The sequence below is a fragment of the Rutidosis leptorrhynchoides genome, chromosome 6 (assembly GCF_046630445.1).
Source record: "Rutidosis leptorrhynchoides isolate AG116_Rl617_1_P2 chromosome 6, CSIRO_AGI_Rlap_v1, whole genome shotgun sequence".
Taxonomy (NCBI): Eukaryota; Viridiplantae; Streptophyta; class Magnoliopsida; order Asterales; family Asteraceae; genus Rutidosis; species Rutidosis leptorrhynchoides.
Genome location: NC_092338.1, coordinates 394,589,535 through 394,608,372, shown reverse-complemented (window position 1 = coordinate 394,608,372; position 18,838 = coordinate 394,589,535). Strand labels below are relative to the sequence as shown.

Here is an 18,838-nt window from a genome sequence, read left to right as displayed (position 1 = left end):
TGAAATGGGTCATGAAGTGCTTCTAGCACTTGACCAAAAGTTGTATTTTGGTGAGTTTATGACCAAATCACTTGCTATTGGTGATTTGGGGTAATTGGGTCTTGTTTGACCTAGTTGATGGTTTGGGTGTAAAATGGGTTGAAATTGCACTTGGGGATTTTTGGGTCAAGCTACTAGTGTTTATAGCTTGATGTTGTGGTTTATGCTAGGTGACTTGCTCTTGGAACAAGCTTGAAGTCATAGCTCAATTGTTGACTCATCTAGGTGATTAAGGTGAGTGGAGTATTTATATGCGTGTAGATATAAATTGTTTGCTTGTGGGGTTAGTGGCGAGTATTATCCGGTTGTAAAGGTATTACTCTTCGTTGGCCACTTGGTGCATAGTGATGAGTGAAGTCTTTAAAGACTCGCTCTTTGTTGGCCACATTGTGTTTGGGGAAAGTGGTGAGTGAAGTCTCTAATGACTCGCTCTTTGTTGGCCACATTGCGTTTGGGGAAAGTGGTGAGTGTGACTACCTAAAAGTACACTCTTTGTTGGCCACTTGTGAGGATGTGATAAGTGTCAATATTGGGAACACTTTTTGTTGGCCACATTCGGGTGTATATGGTAGTGCCATTCGGGAGGCACTTTTATTGGCCATATACACGGGTTAACGGTGTTAATCATTTAATGACTAACACACTTGAGTATGGTTAACCATATAACGTTCATATGTTGTTTATTAGTAGTGTAGCGTGTTATATTATTGTCGTATGTGATTAACATGCTAGCTTATACTCGGTTGTGTTTTTACGCATTAGTGATGCTATCTTGTATGTGGTTATGTGTAAGTTGTGCAAGTAAGTGGTTTATGTATGTATACATGTAAGTATTGCACTCACTAAGCATTGTAGCTTACTCCCTCATTGTTTCTCTTTTTATAGATTGTGGCACATCGAAGGACAAGGTTAAGGGATTGGCCTAGCTTGCATGTGGTGGATTTTGAAAGGCGCTTTTGGTAATGGTCCCGACGGTCATGCTCACAATTGGGTTGTTTTAGTTAAACAATGGTTAAATTTATGGGACTTGAGTTCCCGATGATCTAAACTTATAACTTGATGTATTTTGAAGCTTGTGTCTAACAATTGAGCAAGTAATGCCTCCAAACTTGTGTTGTTGTGGTTAATGCTAATGTTAAAAAAAATGTGTCAAATCCTTACAAATTAATTTAGAAATCGATTTGAGATCGTTTCACAGGAGGTGAACAATAATCCTAATTCAAGAAGCAAAGTGCTTGCTTTGCTATAGATTTCCCGACATCCATATTTGAATGTGAAGTTGAGATCTGTGGACTCATTAAAGATATGCTCGAGCTGTCTCATCACGAAGGTGGCTAGGTTGACTCAGCTGGGATCCAAATTTAAGAAGGGATTGTTGCGTATTTCCTCTTCCAAAACTACCAATCATAATTCTTTGATAATCAGACAAGTGTGGTGATCGAGTGTTACGTAGATCACTAGCATGTCTTGTGTGCTTTCGAAGTTGTCTTTAGATAAGAGAACGAAGAGGCCATGAAGATCATAGATCATTCTTAATTCGGAACGATAGGTAGGATGCCTTGTGGCATTGTCCATATGTCCTCAGATGAGAGTTAGCACCGCTCGTTAGCTTGTGGAGAATGGAACTGTAAATCCAGCTAAAGCATTATAGACATTAGAATAGATAACTTTATGATCTCGGCAAAATCACAACTCTTGGATAGTGCGAATCACTGAGTTGTGCTCTCTTTGTCTTTCCTCCCAATAGATGTGATCGTGAAGTGCTATAATGAAGTCTTGAATGCACTCTTCTAATAGTTCCGCGTCACTATCTTCTCTTCCTAGATAGAGACTGTATTCTGATTCGATAGAGTCTATCCGGTCTTTTAATAGAGGCGTGTGCTCGATTGTTGAATGGCGGATAGCTGCTAGGATATCTTCAAATTCATCATTGTCGTTGATGAATAGCCGTCCGGCAGAGAGCGAGTGTCGACCTCTTCGATTAAATCCTAGGCTCATGAATAAAGTGGTATACTTAAGAAAGGTTTTGGCTTTTCTTAACCCTAGTTGGTTTAACTACAATCGAGATCTACACTTAATACGTAGTTTAGCTTTAACATTAACAGATGTGCAATCTTAGATATTCTAAGGTACCTTTTTTTGGACAGCGATTGGATCACCCGAGGGGGACTAAACCACTGTTGCGAGCATCTCCAGTTTTGACTATGCCGATGCAGCGATAATAACCCCTCCCCCCCCAATCGCTGCCTGTTAACTAGTTTAGAGGTCTCTCCTTTATGTTCAACTTACTCAACCCCGGATCATCTTACAACACCACTGGGGGCTTGCTTCTGACGCGAATCATGCTTTTGAGTGAGTCAATGTGTTCATTGAACTCTTTAGTACTAACTCTAATCACTATCTTATTTGGGCAGCTCTTCTTTGACAGATAGGTGACTATTTATATGTAGGTACTAAATCCTATAGTGACGTTAAGCACACATGACTACTTACCATGTATCCTAGGATTAATCAGGTCTTAACGCTAGGTTATAGCCACGTGAGTAATTGGAAAGGGTAGTCCGTGAACTAGACTTCTAAATCTGACAAGGTTTTAGCATAACAACAATATAAGTTACAGATAAATATTCAACACGCAAAATAATTATAACAAAACGATTATAACAGATAGACGAATGTATATAGTGAAAGCAGTTTAATATAACAAAACCATATCATTAGATTAAGAAAAGCATTCACCATATACAAACGAGGTCTTGACTATTACAAGTGCTGATATTCTCTAGACCTCTCCTAATACAATCTTCGACGTTCGCCTTTAGGTACTAAATTTCCTCTAATGTGAGAAAGCCTTGAAAATATTTAGTTCTTTAGAGAGAGAAACTAATTGTAATGAGAGAGTGAAGTGTGTTGAAATGTGGAAACAAGTGGCCTTTAAATAAGTAACTTCTGACCCTAGCAGGCAGAGTGCCAAGGCCGTATGGTCTGGCAGGCTGTGTGCACAAGCCGTATTCCATGGTCGTGCATACTGGCAAGCTATTTTCCATGGTCGTGTATCTTTGATCATGGCAGCACTTGTGGCTAGTGGCAGGCCGTATGGCTAGGCCGTGTGCCAAGGCCGTTTGGATCTAGTTTTTCTGTTTTCGAGATCGTAACTTGGTTTCTATCATTTTAGCTCTGGATTATTCATTTAAGTCTGTTTTCTTCGATTCTTCTTGCATCGTCTTCGTAATTACTTCATCTATCAAATAAAGCAAATAAACGTTTAATTTCTCAACAAAGTTAACTACAAGGAGCAATTGTGAGAAATAGCCATTCTAGAACAATCATTTGATCTGTGTTGAAGCTTGCATAACAAATTCTTATTAAGTAATGGCTTCTTAAGGGGCCCAGCTAACTTTATTGTTTTAAGGCTCAATATCGGAGGTAAAAACGTGAATTTTTAACAGATATTAGTTCCTATGGATTGCTGATTGTATCCAGGGTTTTACTGGTGAGATGGATATTAAACGTAATAGACTGTTCCATCAGGTGCTTCGTACTGAACCTGCGGGTTAGTATAGTTTCTACAGGCTTGGGCTTATCTTATTAGGATTAGAAAATTCAAAGCAAAACTACTCCTTATTTAAACCGTCTACAAATATATGATTAGTTTGCTACTGTAATTGTTTTGATTTTGTTGTCTTCTTAAACAAACGACCTTATGTCATACTTCCCTTGCCCACACTTAGGAAGGAGTAGTAGATTTAGGTCCCGCTATTATAAATTTAACACTATCATTACCTCTTAATATCTTGAATTGACGATTAGCGACCTTAAGACTTCGCACTAAAATAAACTGTCCGTTTAGGCCATATAAATATGATTTGATTTGTAATAACCTTAAATCATGTCCGTATTAATTTCTTGAAATCAAACTATCACGAGTAAATGTACCTGGATTAAGACATGATAAACCAAGATAAGACTATATAAAATATGTCTAACACATTGAAAATATGATCTTATCTACATTCATTAATATTGATCTATGTGCCTACTTGAATAACTGATTAAGTTATTAGGAACACTTAGTAAAAGGAATGTTAGTTAATAAGAACAATTATTTGAGTATATTTCTTAACATTTTAAGAACATGATTTCTGCTTAAAGCTTAAATGATTGATGGATGCTATTTTCATAAATGATCTATATGTGTTACCTACTTAAATGTCTAACTAACTAATGCATGTTGGTTTAAGAAGATAATATCAACTTTCTTATTGAGTAATCACTAACATTGCTTAATGCCATATATACATGCATGCATCGGTTTGTAAGCTTTGATACACGTCTTGCTTATTTGATTTTGGATGTTCAATCACACGTTAAACACCATCTAAATAAAGCGTATATCTAATGCATGGCCTAGTTGAACATTTAACATACCCATGTATATACATATCCTTAACTAAGAGTACTTGAATATATGTTAAGTCGTGGTTTCGCTTGAACACTTGACTTGCATGTTTACATGATAAGCACTAACTACAAAAGATACATTCAATATGCTATGTTGTGGTTATGCTTATTACTTAACATGCTCCTCTATATATATATATATATATATATATATATATATATATATATATATATATATATATATATATATATGCACATTTCTTGGAACATGTCTAGAGTAACTGTTAGTGATATGTTTAGCTGATAACATATAATTGATCACTTGAGACTACTTCTAAAAGGATTCAAAATTTGATAATGTGCATCAAGAGTAATTGTCATTCAATGGATATGTATGACTTCAAATAAGAGTCAAAATCTACTATTACCTTTATGAGTGAGTTGAGCTTATGAAATGGGAATACCAAGGAAAGATGCATACTCAAATGGTAATGGACAAGTCAACATCCAAGTACAAAAGCCAAGACAAGTTCAAACAAAGATTGCAAGTCAAGAATGGCTTAATGTCTAACAAGTTTGTGCTGCTGGTTCTTGTTTAGAAAAAGTCCAACCTGATCAAAATGAGTCATTGCTCAAAAGGCTAATTTATTTGGACTACTAAGGACGATCGAAGCCGCATCTGACCGTGGCTCAATCGTATGCAATCTGACAAGCTTCTCTTTCGACTATAAAAGGAAGACATATTCAAAGCTTGAAGATTGGCCCCTGCCCTCTAGAACTTCATTCAGATATAGAAACAATCACATATGACATCATTTCATACAATTTCACTTGTGATTAGATAGATGAATATTCTATCTTGCACCCAAGATAGAATTAATGTAAACTCCACTCTTAATTTACTATCATTAGTGAGTTTACATTATAAGCTAATATCTTTGAAATGTTTAAAGAAGTGGCTTAAACTTTCACTTGTATTATTTGTAAGTGATTATAAACTTCTAACTTGGGATGATCAAGTTAGCAGCATTGTTCTTATAATAAGAACAACATCCTACTTAGCTAACTAATTTCCTTAAAGGGACTTAGGAAATTGATTGTTCTTGTGATAAGAACAATCCGTATCTCACTCGAGATACGAGTGATCTAAGTAGGCTATGATATTTCGATGGGATACAAAGATTGTTGGTGTGGCTTATTGAAGAACAAGGGTTGTAAACGAATCTCCACCGGATTGGAGAAAAGCTTAGTGAAACTAACTCTCTACATGATGAGTCGAGGAGTGGATTAAGGTGGATTAGTTAACATCCTCCCCAACCACTATAAATCCTTATGTTTGTGCACTTTACACATCTTAAATTTTTTCATTACAAAACACAAATGCTTCCACACCTAAAAAAAACTTATGCTTTGATCGACAAACATATCAAAAAAGTTTTAAGAAACCATAAATTAATTATTCACCCCCTAGTTACTTACAAGAATGCATAGAGAAATGCAAAGACTATGCTCTTGAGAGGAAATGGAATTTACTTGGTGTTAAACATGCCGAGTAACAAAGATAGTAGCTAAAATTCTAGTAATCATTTATGTGCCTGGTCATAATTTAACCTTTTATATTAATAACCCTTGCGATGAATATGTAACCGATTCTATATAATAAGCCACTGTAATTTGAGTCCTATAATCGTATATTATGTATACTTCTCTGCAGATAACGTTATGTATATTATTGGTATAATAGAAGTGATAGCAACTTCTCTATTTGGAAATTAAATTTTTTATATTCTGTTATCATGTATTCAAACTATAAACAGGTGGTCTTCATCTCTTATAGTATTGAGATCTTCCACTTGAGACGCATCATTCATTAGAATTATTGTTCCTCTTTTATTCAACTTTTTCTCTGCATGACAACATAAATAGGTTGGATGATATATAAACGAAAGAATTTGTCTTTTACAAATGGAAAGTTATTACTTGCAACATTCAAATATTTTCAAGATCCAAAGGAACCATTTACAGCTGAATAGCTTACCTGCTAAGTTCAAAAGGTCCTCTATGGAGTCTGGAAGGTGGACAAGTTTTCCCCTCCTATTACTGTCTGTTCTTTTTTCATGTGGGTGATGGCCATGGATTACTACCCGTAAATGAAATGTGTTTGAAAACTCGGAAATAGGTGTTCCTGCAATTAATGTGACTATAGGTTTATGTCTTTCATATGAGACTGCACAATTTAGCGTACAAAGTAGGCAACTTTATTTGGCTTCAAATATAAGTGAAAAATTATGGTATTGGAGGATACGAATTTCTAAGTATTGATCAATAAATTGTTTATTAGGCGAGTTTCATCCATCCTACGGTGCAGGCAAATCATCAGAAAATAATAATAATAATATAAATATAAATAATAATAATAATAATAATAATAATAATAATAATAGGGGGATGATTCTCACACACTATTTTTTGATCCTCACACACCCTTTTACCCTATTATTAGGGAGGAGTTCAAGTAAATTGGTGTGTGAGGATCAAAAAACAATGTGTGAGAATCATCCCCCATAATAATAATAATAATAATAATAATAATAATAATAATAATAATTAATTAATTAATTTATGATTATTTTTTGCTTTAGTTGCTCTTTGTGTATAAGTCTTTTCAGCGAACTATACGAAATATCACCAACCTTCTCGTTCTTCTAGACCATTATTTGATGTTGCATGGTTTTCTGATTCATCAGCTGGCGTGGCATGCTGAAATGAGGATGTGTAGAGAAATGTTAACATTCATAAGCTGTTGTATTTTGTATAGTAGTAGTCATTGAATGAGTAAGCAAAATATGACTAACTGGATATAATGTACATCAATCACTATCAAGTAGCTTTTAAATTCCATGGAACATGTCTTCACTTTAGCAATAATCTAATTGTTGTCAACTTATATGAATACTTATATACTTACATTCAGTAGAATCATGTTCATTGCTTATGTTTTGACCACGCTTCGTATTCCTGAGTGTTTCAGAATCGTTTATAAATCGGGTAGAATATGCATTTATTAGAAGCAGAACATTAGAACTTAAACATAATTTTCCCTATAAGCATTTACATACATACGAAGGCATTGACTTAAAAAGCACCACCTCACTCATCATTCTTCGATATACATTTAACGTGTACTTCTATATGAAGGTCCAAAAGTAATGATAATAGCCTAATCAAATGCAATGACTTAGAAATTAATAAACGGGTAAACGAATAAGGTTTTTCCTCTTCATAAATGAATAAAATGTGTAGATATACTATAACAACTTATGCTTAAATTAACTAAGGAAACATATTCTAGTTGTCTGACTAATAGATAATTTGCATACGTTGTTTCTTCATGTGTTATTAGTTATTCACCTCATTGAGTTGCACTATGAGCTATTTTAAGGAGTTCAAAATGTGTATAAGATAGTGTCGAAAAACTGAATATCGCTCGTCTTATGAAAATTTCATTCACTAAGCTAACATAATTGATGATGCAATCACATTAAAGATAATCAAGTAACATAAGAGTCTAATAAGTTTTCCTATGAAGTATTACCTCCAAACTTAAGTCTAATAGAAGCTCTGTTAAGAATGGCATCTCATCCTGCACTTCCTTCTTCAAGTCCTTCAGATACTGAGAACCAATATGTCAGCTTCAAAAAGAATTATGCACTTTGAGTGGCTGTGAAATCAACCACCAACTTATAACGAACTTGCACAATCCTTTTTAAGACACTCATATTTATTTGTGTTAAATTTTTATAATTTCAATATAAAGACATAATTTAAGAGGAGATGCTAGTTGAAAACCTGTGTGAAGTTAGACATGACTGTTTTTCCGTCTTCATGAAGCGGCTCCACAAGTTGCTTGAAGTGATGATGGCTAATTCGAACTACCTGTGAAAGTTTCTTGCTTCTAACTGTGAAAGGTTGGGGAATGTTGAAGAATACCCCAATTTCTCCAAACATATCCATTGGGCCTAATTTTATCAAGGACTGAAACATAGAAAATGGACTTTAATTTATACACTAGAACTAGTTACATATACACCTCCATTGCCTTTTCTATTATTCATGCTTATCACAATCTAATATAATCTTGTTCTCCCCAGTTGGATGGGGCTATTAATTTTCTTTTATGTATTTTTATGCAAAACATAACCTATTTGATATTATTAACATCATTATAGAAAATTAAATTCAGATCTTTATTAATTTGTGTTTTGAAACTCTGGATATTGTTGACCTATTGGCATAACCCAGTTCATTTTAACAAGGGCATTTGATTTTGCTGAAGAATATCAACTATCATCCCTAATTTATTTTATGAAAAACTTGTAAATTTCATGACATTAGGACATTAAGGTTTTTTATTTAATAAGAAGTACTATAGTTGCCAATGTCACTTTTTTGTTCGAAAGGGTTACTTCTCTTACTAATTGCATCAGTCTCTTATCGTGTCCCATCCATCTGGTTAAAGAACAGTTGGACAAACTTGATTGTGCATATGATATTCTTTGTTTATGATGTTAAACACATTTATATGTATCAATCATCTGTAGCTTTGTTCATAACATATTGTAAACTGCTTAATACAATGGTGAAAGTAATGAGGGTACGTACCTGCTCCATTCCATTTTTGTGCGTTAGCACTTCCTGGAATTATAGATTATTAGAATTCTGAATGGGTACATTAGTTGTAATTAAATTTGAGTTGGGAAAGATTTTACCATGGCCCCGGATACTACAATATAGAAATCTGTTGGTATCTCATTTTGTAGTATAACTTCAACCTTGGGCGGAAAGTATTCTGCCTTCAAATCTGTAACCTGTTAGCAAAAAAAACCATAATAGAAGTTTATCAGGAATAGATCGATGTCCATTGCATTGATAGTTGTACTGTACAAGGAATGTACCAATTGCCTGCTAAGGTCTTCTGAAATGCGTTTAAAGAGATAAGTTTTCTCGACAGTTTTGCGAAATAGATGTTGGGCAATGCTTGATCTTATTGCTTTTGGTAGGTCTTCTAGAACTTCTTCTTGTTGTAACTCTGCTGTCTTGAATTTGAGTTGCATATGTGCTAGCATTTGCTCTTTCAATCCTTCTGGTAGTCTGTTTTTGCTTGCATATCTTAAGATCTCGTTGATAGAATCTCTCTACAGCAATACATATAAGTACAGAGATAGAATTATATAGCGCATCTATAGCGGGTTGGGTAACAGTCAAAATGGATTGGCTTGGCAAAATGGGTTTGGGACTTCGGGCTGAAATGTGATGTGTTTACTATTTCGAAGACTGCACAAAATGTAGATTCATTTCTTATAGGTAATGTGTTGGATTTTATAACAAAATCTATACGTATCCCATCAATACTAGTCTATAAATATGCTTTGGGTGAGTTTCAACCTGATTTATCTATTCTACTCATTTGTTTTGCTTCCTATTTAGCTTTTTCCGACTCCATTTTAGCCTTTTTTATCCATGTACTTTTTTTTGATAAACTGATAAGAATAAATCAGAACCCAGATTGGCTCATTCATGATCATTGGGTCAAAATGGCAATATCAAGGAGCTGAATTCAAGTAGTTAGGGAAATCAAGGAATAACTTACCATGATAAAAGTTCTGACAGCGCTATGGACGATTAAATTGGTCATGTTTCCGATCAGATAAGCAGTTAGCCCAATGTTGAACAACATATAGAAGATATTGAACACTTTTTCTCCTGTATTTACTGCATGCAAGTCTCCATAACCAACTGTTGTAAGAGTAACAATTGACCAATACATTGAGTATGTATATCCTAGCCAAATGCTTCTATCCTCAAAATTGACGATAATTGATCCAATCCATGTGTCATGTGAGGGTTTATGATGAGTAGCAATCCAATAGTAGAAGCAACCAGCTGAGTGCACTGCAAAAAGGGTAACCTGTGATTATCCAATTCGTAAGGTTAGTCCAACTTCAAGAATGATCAAATAGCTAAGGTAAAACTAGAGGTGACTGATTGGTGTGTTGGCTAACAGGTCATAATGGATAATTCTTTGGGCATGATGGGTTCAATATTGACCCGAAACACTTTTTTTCCCAAAAAATGAATCTGTTCTTATCGTGTCAGAAAATATATTCCTTTTAGCAATGTGATATATGATGCTTAATGCATTAAAACTGTTGTTTCCTCCCAAGTTACCCTTTAGAGATAAAACATATGTTCCTAAGTGAATGGGATGAATAGGCACCCTTTGGTAAAGTAGTACTAACACATATCAATTTGAGGGTTCTGGTTCCGAAGTAGCTGAAACGTGTATCCTTTTCTAGCCTGATCAAAGAAAAAGTGCTTGCTTAGTGGATTATTTTCAAAGAGTACTACATTTAGGACCAATCCAACAACTTTTGTGGTTTATACCTGGAGAATAGCTCACTAACACGCCTTAGCCTCCACAACCTTAACAGATTAAGAAACCCAAAAACCTCTCCATGGTGTAGCTTTCCAGTAAAGATTCGGTATATGGTTTGAAACGGTAGCGTTGATGCAACATCCATTGGGAACATCATATGAGTGACATATCTGAAAACATGCATATAATAGAATCATCAGTGCTTTTAATGCATGCCTTTTAAGGTTTCCAGAATGATACGAATAGGATACCTCGTGGCTATCTTCCTATGAACATCAACCAGCAGATATGTTGACTTATCCAAGTAGGCCACGAAAAATGTTAGGACGATGTCAGTGGCGAAAAAGAAGTCGACAACCAAATCGACATAGAGGAGAGAGCCTGTTGCCACCTTCTTGAAGGCTAGCTCAAAGGGTGATGACCATGCCGAGTATATAACCAGTAACACTAGAAATGCTTGCCACCATCTAGATTCAAACATAATTTGTACATATGTTCAAAAACTTTAGATATAAAAATATGTAACCGTACACTATCTAGTTTTAGAATCAAAAATTTATTCTTATGTTATTCGTCTTATATATACATAGTATATCAATATCAATAATCAATGAAGATATTTTTTCCAATGGTCTATTATTATTAATATTTTTATTTTATTTATTTTTATATATTTTATATTTCAAAAATTTATATTTTATATTTTATATATTTTATATCAAAGGGTGATGACCATGCCGACAATAGGTTTAAGAGTTTGTTGGTCAAGTGACTCATGTTTTTTTGTTCATTTTATATCAGATCTTTTAAACAATCGATCTTTTCTAATGAGCATTGATATGTTCACTATTAATTTTTAGAAATTTATCATATTTGTGCATCAAATACATATAGATAGATATACATGCATAATGTAAAGTGTGATAATAAATTTATTAAATTAAATAGTGAAAATATCACCACACATATACTTTTTCGGTATGTTTAATTAAGAGCCTTGTCGATTATTCCATGGCCTTGCCGAATGCTGATAAATTGATGTTGGAAGCTTCAACGAGCCCAACACACCTACTATAAAGGACCTAGATTATACAACACTCACTATTCCAACACTTTGACGTTGGTTAGCCTTTAATTTTTATGAATCCTTAGTGCACAATAATACTTAGGCGACAGTGTCGACCATAAATCATTTAGGCGGTATAACCGACCATATATCACTTAGGCGGCAGAGCCAACCATATAATACAAATAACACAAGTGCACTAAGAACTTAAACACAAACTAAGGCTTAATCGGGAAACTTAACAAAGAACACTTTTATTAATACACAATGTAATTACAATATTACTCACTCACCACACTTTCTTTCTACTCGCTACTTATAAGCGTTCTTTCTCTAACTCACTCTTTTCTTACTTCCTCACAACTCTCACACACTACACAACTTAAATGAAATCTCCTCCCATATTTATACTACTCTATGGAACATTCTAGAACCTAGATATTTTCATGGATATATAAATATCTAGATATTTCTACAACCTACAAATATCTAGATTTTTCTTTTAGATTTCAATTTCTAGATTTTTCTCTCATATTCTAATATCTAGATATTTTCTTATACATATTAATATCTAGATATTTTACATATATACATCTACTAATTCCATATTATCTAAATTTGCATTGTATTTTAACACTCCCCCTCAATGCAAATTTTCTTCCAACGATGTCTTGCAGACCATTCCAAGTGCTTCTCTAAATTTTGTAAACTTCGGTTTACTTAGGCTCTTGGTGAATATATCTGCAACCTGTTCATCTGTCTTTGTTGGCATCATCTTGATCTCTCCTTCAAGGACCTTCTCGCGAACATAGTGATAGTGCACTTCTATATGTTTTGTTCTCGCATGAAAGACTGGATTTTCTGCTAGACGAATAGCTGATAGGTTATCGCAGAAAAGCTTTACTTGATAATCTGTTGATTGATGAAGATCTTCCATTAGTTGCTTCAACCACATAATTTCTTGTGTTGCTGATGCTGCCGATCGATATTCTGCTTCAGTGCTTGACAAGGATACTGTTGGTTGTCTCTTGCTGCACCATGATATTACTCCCGATCCAAGACTAAACATGTATCCAGTTGTTGACCGTCGTGTATCATAGTCTCCAGCGTAATCGGCGTCACAATATCCAGTCACATGACATTCTTTTGTTTTCTTGTACAAAATGCCAAAGTTAATAGTGCCTTTAACATACCTTAAGATGCGTCGTACAACATCAAGGTGAGGCTTCTTCGGATTGCTCATGTATCGACTAACCACTCCAACTGCATAAGATATGTCTGGCCGGCTTATTGTGAGATAAATAAGACTTCCGACCATCTTTCGATACATGGTAACATCTTGAAGACTTTTTCCTTCATCTGCTCGTAGTTTTGTATTCGGATCCATCGGAGTTGAGATAGGTTTGCAATTAAGCATTCCGTACTTTTGTAAAAGATCTCGCGCATATTTCTGTTGTCCCAGAAATAATCCTTCTCTTTTCTGCTCTATTTCGAGTCCAAGAAAATGTTTGAGTTCTCCAAGCTCCTTCATATGAAATCTGATAGACAGATTCTCTCTTGTTCTTTGGATCTCCTCATAGTGATCTCCCGTGATGATTAAGTCATCCACATATACTAGCACTATGGCTAGTTTTCCTTGATCTTGTTTCACAAATAAACTAGAATCTGAAGGAGCAACTGTGAAACCACTTTGTACTAAGAACTCGCCAATCTTCCCGTACCAAGCTCTTGGAGCCTGCTTCAAACCGTATAGTGCTTTCTTTAATTTGCAGACATGGTCAGGATGGGACTTGTTCTCAAAGCCTCTTGGTTGCTCCATATAAATTTCTTTGTCAAGTTCTCCATGTAAGAAAGCGTTCTTGACATCCATCTGCCACAGCTTCCAAGATTTGCTAGCGGCTAAAGCTAGTAGAGCTCGAATTGTTGTGATCTTCGCCACTGGACTAAATGTTTCTTCATAATCCAGCCCATATTGTTGAGAAAAACCTCTAGCAACAAGTCGAGCTTTATACCTTTCAATGGAGCCATCTGATCGAGTCTTCACCTTGTAAACCCATTTACAAGATATTGGTTTTACATCTTTTGGCTTTGGAACTAAACTCCATGTCTGGTTTTCTTTTAGTGCATTAATTTCTTCTTCCATCGCTTTCTGCCATTCTTGACTTTGTGCTACTTCTTCATAAGTGGAAGGCTCAATAGGTATTGATTCATCCACATGAGCAGCATTGGCATACCTCGGATTAGGTTGCCTCGGCCTTGTTGATCTCCGTAATTCTTGCACATGCTCCTCGGCATCCATTTGGCTTGGACGAACCTCTTCGGATGTAGATGATGTACCCCAGTTTTCCATGGACTCGTTTCCTTAGAGTACGATCCATCTCCTTCTTTAATTGGATCCGATATGTGCTTTTTATGTTCTTCTTTTTCTTTTGGAACTTCTTCTAATCCATGAGATTCTGGAAGCTCTATCTTTTGAGGTGACCACCATGAAGAAGCTTCATCAAATACCACATTTCTTGAAGTATGACACTTCCCAGTATTTGGATCACAACATCTCCATCCTTTTCTTGATTCATCATAACCGACAAAAATGCACCGAATTGCCTTCTTATCAAATTTGCTTCGTAGATGATCTGGTACGAAGACGTAGCATACACATCCAAAAACCTTGAGATGGTTGACGGTTGGCTTGATCTTCCATAATCTTTCATATGGTGAAATATATCCCAACTTTGTTTGTGGGAGTCTGTTAATCACGTATGAAGTCGTCCTCATACATTCGGCCCAAAATTTTCCTGGTACATTCTTACCATGAAGCATACTTCGACAGGTTTCAGCAAGATGACGATTCTTACGTTCTGCCACTCCATTCTGTTGTGGAGTATTAGGGCAAGTTAATTGCCTTCTGATCTTGTGCTTCTTAAGATAGATATTGAACTCGGTTGATAAATATTCTCCTCCATTATCTGTGCGTAAGCATCGAATCTTAGTATTGAGCTCACTTTCTACCTTGTTCTTGAACTCTTTAAACTTCAGAAAAGTCTCCGACTTCTCCTTCATGAAGTAAACCCACACATATCTTGAGAAGTCATCAATGAATGTCACCATATATTTCATACCTCCAAGTGATGTTTGTTTCACTGGGCCGAAAACATCTGAGTGTATGAGCTCTAGTGGTGTCTTGGACTGATGCGCTGACTCCTTGAATGGCAATTGGTGAGCTTTGCCAAATTGACATCCAGCACATATTGTATCTGTTCGGATATCAATTTGAAGAAGCCCATTTACTATGCGTTTTACCATCATCTCCTTTAACTTTTTGTAGCCCACATGCCCAAGACGTTCATGCCAAAGATCAGCCGTCTCATTCTCTCGAGTCTTATCGACATATGCCGTTTCAGCAGATAGTACATAGACCGACTCTATTCTTCTTCCTTGCATAATTGGATTGCCAACCACCTTCACTCTCTTGAATACGGACACATCTTCTGGTCCAAAGAGCACATAATTCCCTTCTGCTGTCAATTGTGGTACTGATAGTAAATTCTTCTTTAGGCCAGGGACAAGATACACCTTCTCGAGTTGGAGCTTATGAGAGTCGCCTTCATTTGGAATTATTGTCTTTCCAATGTGAGAAATAGACAACCTTGAATTGTTGGCTGTCAACACGACTCTCTTTCCTTTGTAATCCTCCATTTCTTGCAGCTTTGTCCTATCGTTGGTCATATGATTTGAGCACCCAGAATCGATGATCCAATCATCTTTGTAGTTTATTTTTGACTTTAAGGTTGTTGTAAGAGCTTGATCATCCATGTCAGCTTCAACGGAGAGTCCTGCTTCTGCATTCCATGTTTCCTCATTAATGGTTGCTTCGAATGTGACCTCTTTCTTCTCATCTCTTGCGGCGGCCACATTTCCTTCAAAAGTTCGCCTTCTGGGGAATCTACAATCTCGAGCAAAATGACCCTTCTTGTCACAATTGAAGCATTCACCATTCTTTCTCTTATCATTTTCCCCGTATTGTTGGCGATGATCTCTTCTTCCTTGTTGAGCTCCCCCTGAAGCATTGCCTTTTGATTTTGGGTGACCCTTCCACCCATATGTCTTACTTTCTTTCATCGCCTCTTGTTTTCGAGATGTTGCTTTCTTCTTATTTGTGAAGAGTGCATCTTCTTCGTCTTTTATGGTTACTTCATTCATCTGCTTGGCTAATGCCTCTTGATTAGCCAATAAATTCTCCAGCTCTATTAATGATGGTTGAGTAGGCCATCCTCTCACAGCGGCTATAAATCCATTATACTCGGATCTTAAGCCGTGGATGATAATTCTCTTCATCCTTGCATCACTCACTTTCTCTTCAGGAGCAAGTTGAGATATCTCACGACAAATAGATTTCACCTTGGTAAAATATTGAGAAATAGATAGACTTCCTTGTGAGATACCCGCAAGTTCATTTTCCAAGAGCTGGAGGCGTGCTTCATTCTTCTTTGAAAATAATTTTTCAAAAGTTTCCCAAGCGGCCTTTGGTGTTTTCTCGTCACGAATGTGCTCCAATAAATCCTCCTCGATTGTAGTCTTCAATATAAATAAAGCCTTCCCGGCCTTGATGTTCTATTTTCTCAAGGCTTCGGCATTTTCTTTCGGTGGAGGCGTTGTGTCACTGCCAGCAACTATTTCCCATAAATCCTGTCCTTGTAGGTAGGATTCTATACAGGTCCGCCAATAACCATAGTTGTGGTTATTGAGACTCTTGATTCCACTGCTCGTACTTGCAAGATCTACCATCATGACGTCCAATGTCCAATAAGCTTGGTCCCAGACCAATGAGCTTTCACAGTTCCTAACTGTGCTCTGACAGAATTTCCCTTAGGGCTTTGGTGTTAACAAGACGATGTAAACGTCCAACGTTTACTGATGAGTACCTCCACTAGCAATGGTCCCGAACGACCCGCTCTGATACCAATTGTTGGAAGCTTCGACGAGCCCAACACACCTACTATAAAGGACCTAGATTATACAACACTCACTATTCCAACACTTTGACGTTGGTTAGCCTTTAATTTTTATGAATCCTTAGTGCACAATAATACTTAGGCGACAGTGTCGACCATAGATCATTTAGGCGGTATAACCGACCATATATCACTTAGGCGGCAGAGCCGACCATATAATACAAATAACACAAGTGCACTAAGAACTTAAACACAAACTAAGGCTTAATCGGGAAACTTAACAAAGAACACTTTTATTAATACACAATGTAATTACAATATTACTCACTCACCACACTTTCTTTCTACTCGCTACTTATAAGCGTTCTTTCTCTAACTCACTCTTTTCTTACTTCCTCACAACTCTCACACACTACACAACTTAAATGAAATCTCCTCCCATATTTATACTACTCTATGGAACATTCTAGAACCTAGATATTTCCATGGATATATAAATATCTAGATATTTCTACAACCTACAAATATCTAGATTTTTCTTTTAGATTTCAATTTCTAGATTTTTCTCTCATATTATAATATCTAGATATTTTCTTATACATATTAATATCTAGATATTTTACATATATACATCTACTAATTCCATATTATCTAAATTTGCATTGTATTTTAACAATTGATTCATCTATCAACGTGTTGGCCGTATCGAGTTTGGACTTTGGATTTTTACACGGCCCTTGATGTATGCCTTTAAATTGTTTATTTTTCCTATAAGTTTTATAGATTTATTTATAACGTTAAAAAAAATGCTAATGATAATCCTAAGAGTTATCATTATGAATTTTATACATATATATTCTGATTGTACCTTCTAAATAATCACTTAGTTCCAATTTACGAATGTACTACTATTATTGTATTAAAAAACCTGGTATTATTCAAAATAAATTATTCAGTTAATTAATATTTATAAAACTCGGCTTAAACAAAATATTAATAAAATGATTTTACGCTATAAATTACGAAGACCTTATATATACTAGCGAGAATGAATCATTGAAAAAAGTATACACTGGTTGAGTCTTGTACCTCGTCAAAGGAGTACCTTTTTTTTTCATTGTTCTAAGTTAATCAACTTTCAAACTTCAAAGTGTCATTTTCTTAGGTAAAGTAATGATACCTGATACATGTTCATGTATCATGCATATACAATCTTCAAAATATGTAAATGTAACAACTTGTGAAAATAACTAATAACATACCTGTATCTTCGATCATAAGGAGCAATGACATATTTCCTTAAAGGAGGAGAATCCTCACCAACAATAGTTCCGAAAGCCGGCAACAAACTACTCGACACTGATGCCAAGTTGTTCATCATTTCGCCACTTGAATGCCTTCGGTACAACAATGGCACCGGTGATCGGGTTTCAATAAATGAATTTTCCTTCATCTCGATCCGATCAGTCTAGATCAGAGAGTTGATTGAGATCTATGTTTAAATTAACGACGTTTAATTAGTTTAATAAAAGATTAGCAATAAACTAGCAATATATTCTAGTCATAGTACATTATTTGGATTAAAAAACTCCATGACAATAACGTTGTGCTTAAGAAAATATTGTTTGAGTTTGACTTCTTTCAATAGAGTTTTACAATTTGTTGCTTAGCTAATATGTGATTAGATTATTACGGGAATAATTGATAATTGATATGTTGCCTGTTGATTGTTTGACTTTGATATACGTTTGGCTTAACTTGCCTCGAGGCCAAATATGTAAAGAGTGCAAAATATAACATAGACGGAGTATGATTTTTTCTATATTTATAATACTAATATTGCGTTAATAACAGAATGATTAGATTTAACATCTAAATAATTAAAATGTTTAGATTGAATTTGAAACAACAACAAAATCTAATCTCACATAAAATATAAACAAT

At 35.3% G+C, this 18,838-nt stretch overlaps 1 pseudogene; it reads right to left on the bottom strand.

The window, feature by feature from the left end:
• Positions 1–6,242: 6,242 nt before the first annotated feature.
• LOC139853070 (potassium channel KAT3-like) lies at positions 6,243–18,347 on the bottom strand (annotated as a pseudogene).
• Positions 18,348–18,838: the final 491 nt, after the last annotated feature.